Consider the following 10,824-nt stretch of genomic DNA (forward strand, 5'->3'; position numbering starts at 1 on the left):
TTTCTTGTCAGGAACCCCGTCGGGACGGGACATGTAATGGGTAGTTTCGGTTTCCCCGTCAGAAGTCGTGTCAAAACAAGACAAGTGATGAGAGCATTTCTCGTTAGGAAGCTCATCAGAACGGGACAAGTGACAAGAGCAAAATTGAAGCCTCTGTTTTCTCGTCAGGAACCCCGTCAGGACGGGAGATGTAATGGGACCAAAGTTGGACTCCCTAGTTTCCTATCAGCTGATGCATTATGATGGGCTCGTGATAGGTATTTAGATCTACTTTTTACTCTTTATGTCCTTATGAGGATTAACTCCCGTTATGACGGGAATGGCTCAAAAGACAGATCTTGGCCTTCCCGTCTGAACAAAAGAAAATCCTCGTTAAGTCGAAAATAAGTAAAATTTCAAATCTATAAATGCTTGTTTCATTTTCTACAAAACTCTTTGAACCTCTCCATTTCCATTTATGTTCTTCTGAGTTTGGAGGTTCCAGGTAAAGAAAGGTTTGCTATTATCACTCATGGAAGTGATGCCCTTCACCGTTGTTGGTACCAAGTGGAGTTTCCTAAGAAGCTTGAAGCTTTCCACCACTTGGGGTTTTTTGTTTTTTAATTTCAAACCACACCATACACATCACTCAACCGCAAAGAAGTCTACCGAAGGGTCAGTAAGGAGATGTACTGCATGAAGGTGGTCACAATAGAGACAAGCTGGGAAGCTTGTTGTTCTTACTAAGTTTAGAGGTGCTCAAGGGTATGTGTATTGTCTATTCTGTAATTGTGAATCTTCATATAGTGATTTCCTAGGTTTGGCTGCCCCGGAGTTGTTTTTCCTTGAGGTGCTCAAGGGTTTTCCAATTCGTGAACAAAATCTTGTGTTGTGGTTGTGTGAATGTTCTTTATTTTTGTGTTGGTTTTGTTTTTTAAGCTTAGTGTTTTATTTTCCTTATATAAATTGCTTATGCATTTGATTTGGGGGTAGAACACGATCCTCGTTGTTCTTTCAATTGTCTTGCTTAAGCAACACACATTTTCACAAATTAGAGTTTATAATAGATCAAAATGTATTTTATGAAAGTTGTAAAGATTCATGTTTGGTACACATAAAATAGTCATGCAATGTGGAAAAAATAACAAGTATTCATGTGATTTTGTACTCACCCGGGTCGTATAGCTCCTGCACAAACTCCTCCGAGATTTCCACACGCTCGTAATATGTGAAAATACCTATCATCAGTTCTAGATCTGAGCTAAAATGAGTCATAAACCTAAACATATTCAAAATAGAGTCCCTCCCTGACCATGGAACGTTCAGTCAGAATGGCTTGATCATTCGGTCTCGACCTCAAACGTTCGGCTAGAGAAGTTTGAATTTTCACTGTTGGGGAGAAAACCCATTTCAAATCAAATAGCTTCAAAATCACTTCTAAGCTAATTCTAAGGTCATAACAAGATTCCTAACATACTCCTAGGCTAGAATAACGTCTCCATGCAGAAGAAAATACGTCCAACGAGAATAAAATATTAACCCAAATGTTTAGTGCTAAAATATTCATATTTTCAGCCCTTAACTTGCATGTTTTAATCCTTTGGTTTTAGTTAATTAGGTCATTTTAATTCATTTTTGTGTTTTCCATACTTTAGTAGGCATTTGGAAGAAAATGAAGTAAATCTAGAAAATTTGGGCTCAAAGAGAGAAGAAGGGCAAGATGGGAGCCCCCTGGCACTGCGATCAATCACAGGGTACCTGCGATTGAGCGCAGTACCAGAAAGACGCAGCACAAAGCAGGCCATGAGCGATCGAGTGCACGACAGAAGAGGATCAATCGTTCACAGACTTGCGATCGAGCCCACACGGGTTGCGATCGATCGCACCCGTGCACAGGAGACATATCAAGTGGCGGCCAGATTGTCATTCTTTCCATATTAGGGTTTTCCAACTCCCAATTGTAATAGGTTTCGAAACCCTACGAAATCCCTAGGTTTACTACTTTGTCAAGGACTTCTAAAGCCTATAAATAGACCCATATGCCTCTAGAATAGATATGCTTTGTAAGGAGAAGAATAGGAGCTCTTCAAGTTCAAGTCTCGGGTTTATTCTTTTCCTTTCTTTTCTTCTCTTTTATGAAGATGTTTAACATCAACTCTATGTGTAGCTAATTTAATTAGTAGGGCTTGATTGAAGCCCTAGTTCTGTTTTGTTAATATTTCAATATTGGCGCCTTTGTGATAATCTTGTTGTGCTATTTAACTTGATTAATACCTGCTTGCATGAATTCCTCATATGTGTGTGCCTGATCAACACATGCATGTGGTATGGACTAGTTAGTTAAATCAATTTGGATGACCAAGTCCTAGGTTTAACATAAGTAACAAAAGATATCCACACCGGATTCTTGGGTTAATCAACATGGGGAACCGAGAGTATACACCCATGCCCTAGGCCTCATGTGTTTGTCAATTTCCATAGAACATATGCTTTTCTAAAGAACAAGTTAGTATATACCATGCTAAATCCTTTAGGAAAGAAAAGAGTTAGAGTATATACCCATGCCTAACTCGTTGCTTCAGGAAATATATAGCTTAAGGAGTATACACCCATGCCCTTAGGTTGACAAACATTAGATAGACATAACTTGATCAAAACATTGGCATATTGATATATTAGCTTAATATAATTAGTGGTGGATATCAAAGCCCTACCTTTTTATCATTATCAAATCAACCCAATCTTTGTTTTAGTTTACTTTTGGAATTGATTTTAAGCAAGATTTAGCAATCCTCATGGAAATGATTCCGTATTTGCACACTATACTATTGCGTTGACCTCGTGCACTTGCAGGTAAAACACATAATTATTTGCCTATTAATTTAGGTAGGTAATTGTGAACAACACCAAACTTAAACCAAGATTAAAACCTAAAACAACAACCTAAGCCCAAATCTAACAACCAAAATAAGGAAAACACTTAACCATCATAAAAACTAGGTAAATAACAATTCAAGTTAAGACGGTTACCTTTCTAGAAGCATGGCCTCCTAGAAAAGTCTCATCCTTCTTAAAAAACTTACTAACACTCTAGGGCTTAGAGGGAGGAATGAGGGTTAGAAGGGTATGTGAGGGGGTATTTATAGGGTTGGAAAAGCTGAGGGCGCTACTGTGACAATCTTGTAGGTGAGGGAATGTTTGGTGGTCCCTAGGCTAATGTTTGGTGTACATTGCATAGTGGTTCTAGGGTTGCAGGTCGAACATTTGGTCATTACCCAATGGTTCAAAATTTAGTCAACAAACGTTCGGTGGTTCCCCTACGAACGTTCAATGTACTATTACCCAATGGTTCTAGGGATGCAGAGCGAATGTTCGGTGTTCCCCCTTATGAATGTTTGGCCAGAAGCCAAAAAGTCCAAAATTCTTTCTACCAACGAACCTTAATGAACCAAACAATCTTGCTAACCTTCCATGTAAGCTAAACATAGTCTAGTAATTACTCGGGGCACTATAAGTTTTTCTACTACTTGTTCCATATGGTTAGATCTAGCACCTCTCCTAGTATTTCAAGCCTATAAATATAGAAGTCTAAAGCTCTTACAAAAACATGTATACTGTTGGTACAGTTTCCAGTAGGGTGGACCCAAGGGAAAATCAAAGATTCTCTCTTGTTCGCTTTCCTTTGATCCAATAAACAAGAACACTCGTCAGGAGGACGCACTGGGTGATGGCCAGCAATTCCTCCTCCGATGCTTATGTCAATGCTTGTGTAAACTTAGTATAAAGCTTAGTATGGCATTCCATGTGTACCTGTCTCTTCGGAGATGAGGTCTTTTATAGCTGATCATGTTGGTGCAACTATGATGACCGGGAGGAGAATCTGGGATTTGGGCATAACGGTTGGAGGAGTTAATATTCATGTTCCCTATCCATTATAGTTGATATGAAACCATTATCGCCATTAATAGGATTCCAAGGATGGTGCATAACCATCGAGAATTCTTTTAAGGGCAAAGTGTAACCGTTCCGAGGATCTTGACACATTTGAGCTGTCTCTACAGTCGGAGCGCGTTTTGATTGTAACAAGCATATCTGGTCATTAAGTATAGAAGATTCGGTCCGGTGTATTCGTAGGTTTGAGCAAATGCCCCAGGCGTTCAGGAGACGACGCCGTATCCATGGACTTCATATTGGACCGCACCCACAAAGCCCACATGAGCGTATTAGGTTTCCTGTGGACGCCAGAACCTTGGCCCATGGGTCTTAGTGGTGGGTTTATGTGTAACAATTACCCCCCGAATTCCTTCTGTCAAGACTTCTGGAGAAGAGAATTCAAATCTTGGGCGTGGCTCCTTTTGTCTTTTTTTTTTTTTTTTTTTTTGAGGGCAGACTGTTCCACTTGGTTTCCTATAGCTGTTGATTTTGGCGTCTTAACCACTTATGGGATCTGACATCTAGTTGCCCTGAATATCCGGTGGTTAGCTGCAATTTTTTATTTTCAAAATTATTATTTTTTTATTAGTATAAATGCGCCGTTGCTTGTCTAAGTGTCCTTTTGGGTGTGGTCTGTATCCGAGCGCAAGAACCGGCGAGACAGGTGTCGGTCCATGGGAGGCGCCTTTGGTCGCATCCTTTGAAAGGAAAAGATGGCTTGAGTCTCTTTGGTTTAGGCGTGACTATAGGCTCATGATGTTTCTGCATTAAATGCTCTGTTGATTCACCCGAGGTTTCTCATTCTATAAAGGTTTTACTGTTGGTCTTCATCGCTCAAACCTTCAAAACTTCTAACTTTGTTTCACCGAAGTATAGTGTGTTTTGGCTTTCTCTATGGTCATGTCTTCTCAACAACTTCCACCTCCTGCTGGTGAAAGCGCCGATGAGTAGTCTCTAGAGGTTCCTCTAGTTCGTCGCTTGGGTGGCTCATCTGCCAGAGTGTGTCAATTTGGTGAAGGGTCTTCCTCCTCCTTGTGCTTGGATTTTCCCCGTCGGCAAAGATCCTATTTTTTAGTGGCAGATGAAAAGGTACTCTGCCATAACTGTGATATTCCTCCTTCAATTTCTCTACATTTTCCAGATGGCTCCACCAGAATGATTGACGAGCCTAGCGACATATGTATTTATGAGCGTATGTCTATGGCGGGGGTTCGTCTACCTTTTTCTCCCATCATAAGGGAGATGTTGTCTTTCCTAGGGGTAGCCCCTGGGCAACTAATGCCAAATAGTTGGCGGTATTTTCTAGCCACGTTCCTGCTATGGCCTTCTAAGTTTTTGGGGAAGACCTTGTCGATCTCCAAAGTTCTAAACATATACGGGCCCCATTTTTATCCTACTTTCGAGATGGTAACTTTCATGGTTCACGGGAAGAACCAATTTATTGAGCTCGGGAGTACATATTCCAACAATAAGCATTGGGCGGAGAGGTTTTTCTATGTTTTCGGAGCTTGGGAGGCATCGACATCTGAGGTCCTGCCCCTGCAACATTCCATTCCCCGAGAGTGGGGTATTTCCCAAGAAAGCTTTGAGCGTTCCCGACTCTTCCTTTCTCTTTCTTTTGTATATTCAACAAGTACTCATTTCCTTTTCCTTTGGCAGGGAAGGAGTGCCGCAAACTAAACCCGGCGCAGCAAGGCCGGGTGGATCATAGCTTGGCATTCTCTCAGCTTCCCGAGAACGCGGACCAGATGTGTTTGGGGAACATCGTTAATGATTCTACTCTCCGCGAGCACATGGGATGCCAGATTCTTGCTGATAAGATTGTTTGGGATCGTTAGGGGAATCCCAAGAAACCAACTCCCCCCACTGACAAAGTGGCTTCGAAGTCGCTTGCTTGGTTTCAAAGCAAGAAGACCCGATCACACAAGAACGTGTCTTCTTTGGACCGGCCGGCTGTTGTCAAGGCTTCAACTTCGACAGGTTCAGATTCGGCTTCTAAATCTTCTTCGTGTCCCCGAACTCAGGGTCGTGCTCCACCAAAACCAGTTGCCGAGACTAACTCCTCGGTGCCCTTGATAAGTGCTAAAATATTTATATTTTCAGCCCTTAACTTGCATGTTTTAATCCTTTGGTTTTGGTTAATTAGGACATTTTACTGTCTTTTTGTATTTTCTTTGTTTTATAGGCTTTTGGAAGAGAAGAAAGCATTTCTGGAAAAATTCCAAGCTTAAAGGGGCAAATTGGGAAGACCTAGAGGATATGGTTAAGCTTAACCAATCATGGTTAAAGTTTAATCAAATAAAGGAAAGGATTAATTCGGAATTTCTCAATTTGAAGTCAAATCGGATTGGATGCAAAATTGGATTCTGAATACGTCTCGGTATTTTGACCATAACTTTCATCTCAGATATCCGATTGAGGTGATTCAAGCGGCATTGGAAAGCTAACTAAAACTACTACAATTCATTGTGAAATAGAATTTTCCCAATTCGGAGCGTCGCAAGGCCAAAATTATGCCGTAAGATAGGACCGTAATTCTGGGCGAATCCTATTCCGATTTGGGCTTAGGTTTTCTTTATCCTAATTGGGCTTGGACTTAAATCTCCGAAATTCCTAGGATTACTAGGGCTTCTAGGGCTCTCCTAAGCCATATAAATAGACCTCTAAGCCTCACAATTGAGGAGGCCGTTTTAAGCTGAATTACGACGTATTGCCGTGGGGAAGCTTTTGCTTTGTTTTCCATTGTAAGTTTTATTCTTTCGATGATGACAATTCAATTGGTGATTATTTTTGTTATCATGAGAGGCTAAATCTTTCAACTAAGGTTGAAGATGAAGCTTCGTCATTGACAAACTCATGTATTCTCGTATTTTGTTTATACAATTTTGACTTCGAATAAGGATGTTGTAGATTTTCATTCAATTGCTTGATTTATATCTTTTAATTGAATGTGATGAACTATTATGTGTTGGAGTTGGATATTTGATGTGTTTCATCCTTCGGATACATCAAATCATTCGATTGAAATCGGATATCCGTTGTGATTCGTTAACCAAACGGATACATAGGATGATTTAATTTCGAATCGGATATTTGTTGTGATTTGTAAAAATGGGTGGATTCATTGAATGATTTAAACTTGATATTTGTAAAACATCAAATATAGTTTTTCGATTGTAGGAACAAATATGAGAATATAGAGTTAAGATTTGGCGAAGTGAATTCTAAAACCTTAGTGTTCTTTACCATTTTATTTCATTATTTTCTTTAGTTTATGTTTTATTTTGCACGACAAAAATCACAAAATTTGGAATTAGGTTAAAATAGAGTTGGTTTAAATAGAAATTGGTTTACACAACACAAATCCCTGTGGATCGACCTCGCACTTGCACACACGCTATATTGCACACGACTCGTGCACTTGCGAGTACAATTAAATTTGTACATCAAATTTTGGCGCCGTTGCCGGGGATTTGTTTGTTTGTGAAATTGATTTTTATTTGAATTGGTTTTATTTTTCTACTAGTTGTTTTATTTTTGCAATTTTATTTTATTTTATTTGTATTTGTTGTTGTTTCTGCCATTCTGATCTAAAAAATAAAAAATAAAAAACAGAAAAAAGAAAAAGAAAAAGGGGTTTGTTGTTTCTGTTTTTCTTGCTGCAGTTTCAGAGAATTTTAGTTTCTGTCAGTACGATCGATCGCACTCCATCTGCGATCGAGCGCACTCGAGCCTTTTCGGTGAGCAGCCTGCGTGCCTGCGCCTGATCCATTCTGCAAGTACGCACGAGCGCACAGCGAACGCACATCTGCGATCGAGTGCATCACCAGAAGCAGCTAAGCACAATTTTTTTTGTTGTTGTTTTGAAATTTCTTTTGTATATTGTTGTTGAATAGTTAGTTCTATTTTTTTTGTTTGGTTGTTTGTGTTCTTTCTGTGATTATTCATTGTTGTTTAATCAGTTTATTTGAACACTCGAGATTGGTGTATGCTTGGTCGGAGATCCCTAAACTTAGATTTGACACCTTTAGATCCCGACATTGATAGAACTCTTAGGAGAACTCGGAGAGCACCTGTTGAGAGTGAGGATAGAGGTGAAATGGGAGACCAACAAGATAACATAGAGGAACCTAGGGTTGAGCATGAGGATGCTAGAGCTGGAAATCCCGAGCAAGCTAGAGCTTGGAATGTGGACTTCACTACGTCACTTAGGGAGTTGTTCGCACCTGTGGACTTCACTACATCCCATTCGTGTATAGTGTTGCCACCAACCAATGCTACTCATTTTGATTTGAAACCTCATGTCATCCAACTCCTACCATCGTTCCATGGTCTAGAACTTGAAAATCCTTATAGTCATGTAAAGAAATTCAAGGACATATGCGCCACTTTCAAATTTCAAAATTTCTCCGAAGAGTCTGTTCATCTCAGACTATTTCCTTTCTCTCTACAAGACAAAGCTAGGGCATGGTTGGACTCCAACACGCCCGGATCCATTACATCTTGGGAAAGCTTGTTAAGCAAGTTCTATAACAAGTATTTCCCAATGTCAAAGGTCAATGAATGCAGAAAGGAAATAAGCTCCTTCACTCAAGAGGAGGATGAGAAATTTTCAGAGTGTTGGGAAAGGTTTAAGGAGTTGTTGATAAGATGCCCCCCACATGGATATGAGAAGTGGAGACTCGTTCAATTTTTCTACCAAGGATTGACCCAATCCAACCGTAGTATGATCGAGTCCAATGAATGGGGGAGCATTCTTAAGTTTGACAGGGGATGCAGCATATAAGGCATTAGACAAGTTGTCCGACAGCTCACAGCAGTGGGATTTTTCGAGTTGTCGGGATAAATCTGCCCGTATTCCCAAGAAAGGTGGCATCTATGAGGTTAAGGAGGACACTGATTTGAGGATAAAGATAGATGCTCTGACCAAGAAGGTTGAAGCCCTTGCAGTGGGTCAATCCGTAAATGCCGCCAACACTTTCAATGTTGATGGCTGTTCAATCTGTGCTAATCCTATGCACTTAGCACAGAATTGTCCATTTTCACCGGCTTTTGCCGAGTGCGCCATGGAACAAGTGAACGCCTTTAATGACTTTAGGAAGCAAGCAAGCGGACCATACTCAGAGACATACAATCCAGGGTGGCGGAACCACCCTAATTTCTCATGGAAGCAGAGCCAACCAATGAATCAAGGATTTCCCTCACAGAATCATGGTCGTTCAACTCAACCAGTGCAACATCCTGCATCTTCGTCACAATCATCGCTGGAGGAAACGATGAAGGCATTCATACAATCGAATAGCCAGACCATACAAGAGCTCAAAAACTCTACCATGGCAAATACCCAAGCAATAGATGAAGTAAAGAATGCCACCATGGTTAACACCCAAGCAATTGCGAAGATGGAGAGTCAGATTGGACAGATAGCCAATCACTTGGGTGAGAGAGAAAAAGGGAAATTGCCCAGTCAGCCCGTGCCCAACCCAAAAGGTCAATATATGGTTGGGAATTCCTCAAATCCTGCACACGGACAAGAACATGTGCAAGCAATTGTCACTCTGAGGTCAGGAAGACAAGTGGACAATCAGGTGGTTGAGAAAGAAGAAGACCCTGCAGGGCAAGAAAAGGAAAAGAGTGGCAACAAAGAGAAGAGAGATGCCGAGCCATCTACAGCCACACCCATTATTGAGGACCCTCCTAGGTCATTTATGCTGAAAGCACCTTACCCTGAAAGGTTGCAAGCCCCCAAGAAAGGAGGGAAGTTTGAGGACATTCTAGAAGTGTTCAAGCAAGTCCAAATCAATATTCCATTTTTGAACGCCATCCAACAAGTGCCTTCTTATGAGAAGTTCTTGAAGGATTTGATCACAGTTAAGAGAAGAACAAATGTCCCAAAGAAAGCATTTCTGACCGAGCAAGTTAGCTCCATCCTTCAGTGCAAGTTGCCCATTAAGTATAAGGACCCTGGGTGTCCTACCATCTCTTGCACGATAGGAGTCAGTCGAATTGAGAAGGCTCTTTTAGATCTTGGGGCGAGCGTGAATCTCCTACCCTATTCAGTTTACCTACAATTAGGGTTAGGGGAACTGAAGCCCATGTCCATGACACTTCAATTGGCTGATAGGTCAGTTAAGATACCACGGGGAATCATTGAGGATGTTTTGATCAAGGTGGATAAGTTTTACTTCCCCGTGTACTTCATTGTGCTAGACACAGAGCCGATCAAGAATGTTGGCATTCAAATACCGGTGATTCTAGGGCGACCATTCTTAGCTACGGCTAACGCCCTGATTAATTGTAGGACAGGGGTGATGAAGATTTCCTTCGAAAATATGACAGTGGAGCTGAATATCTTTGATATCAGAAAACAACCATTGGAGTATGATGAAGTGAGAAATGTATGCTTGATAGAGGAGATTATGGAAGAGACAGTGAATGAATCAAGCATAGAAGACCCCTTGGAGGCATGCTTTGCTCAGTTCGGAGAGGATTTAGATTTGGACAAGTTGCTTGAGCAAACAGATGCAATTTTGGAGACTGCTCCTCTGGTGAGCAGTGAGACGGAGGAGACAACAACACTTGATCCCCCAAAGAAGGAACTTAAGCCTCTACCGGATAACCTTAAGTATAAGTTCCTAGGTCCAGTAGATTCTTTGCCTGTGATTATAGCTTCGGATTTGGTTGATGCTCAAGAGGAAAAATTGCTAGAGGTGTTAAGACAGCACAAGGAAGCTATCGGTTGGACCATTGAGGATATCAAGGGGATCAATCCCTCGGTGGTGATGCACAAGATACATTTAGAGGAGAATGCCAAGCCATCGAGGGAGCCACAGAGAAGGTTAAACCCAACTATGCAAGAGGTTGTGAGGGCTGAAGTGATTAAGTTGTTGGATGCAGGGATCATTTATCCAA

General features: G+C 41.0%; 1 pseudogene; it reads left to right on the plus strand.

The window, feature by feature from the left end:
- The first annotated feature begins 9,365 nt into the window (after positions 1-9,365).
- Positions 9,366-10,824, plus strand: part of LOC132175517 (uncharacterized) — a 4,290-nt pseudogene continuing 2,831 nt past the window's right edge.

This window comes from Corylus avellana, chromosome ca3 (assembly GCF_901000735.1).
Source record: "Corylus avellana chromosome ca3, CavTom2PMs-1.0".
NCBI classification, from domain to species: Eukaryota; Viridiplantae; Streptophyta; class Magnoliopsida; order Fagales; family Betulaceae; genus Corylus; species Corylus avellana.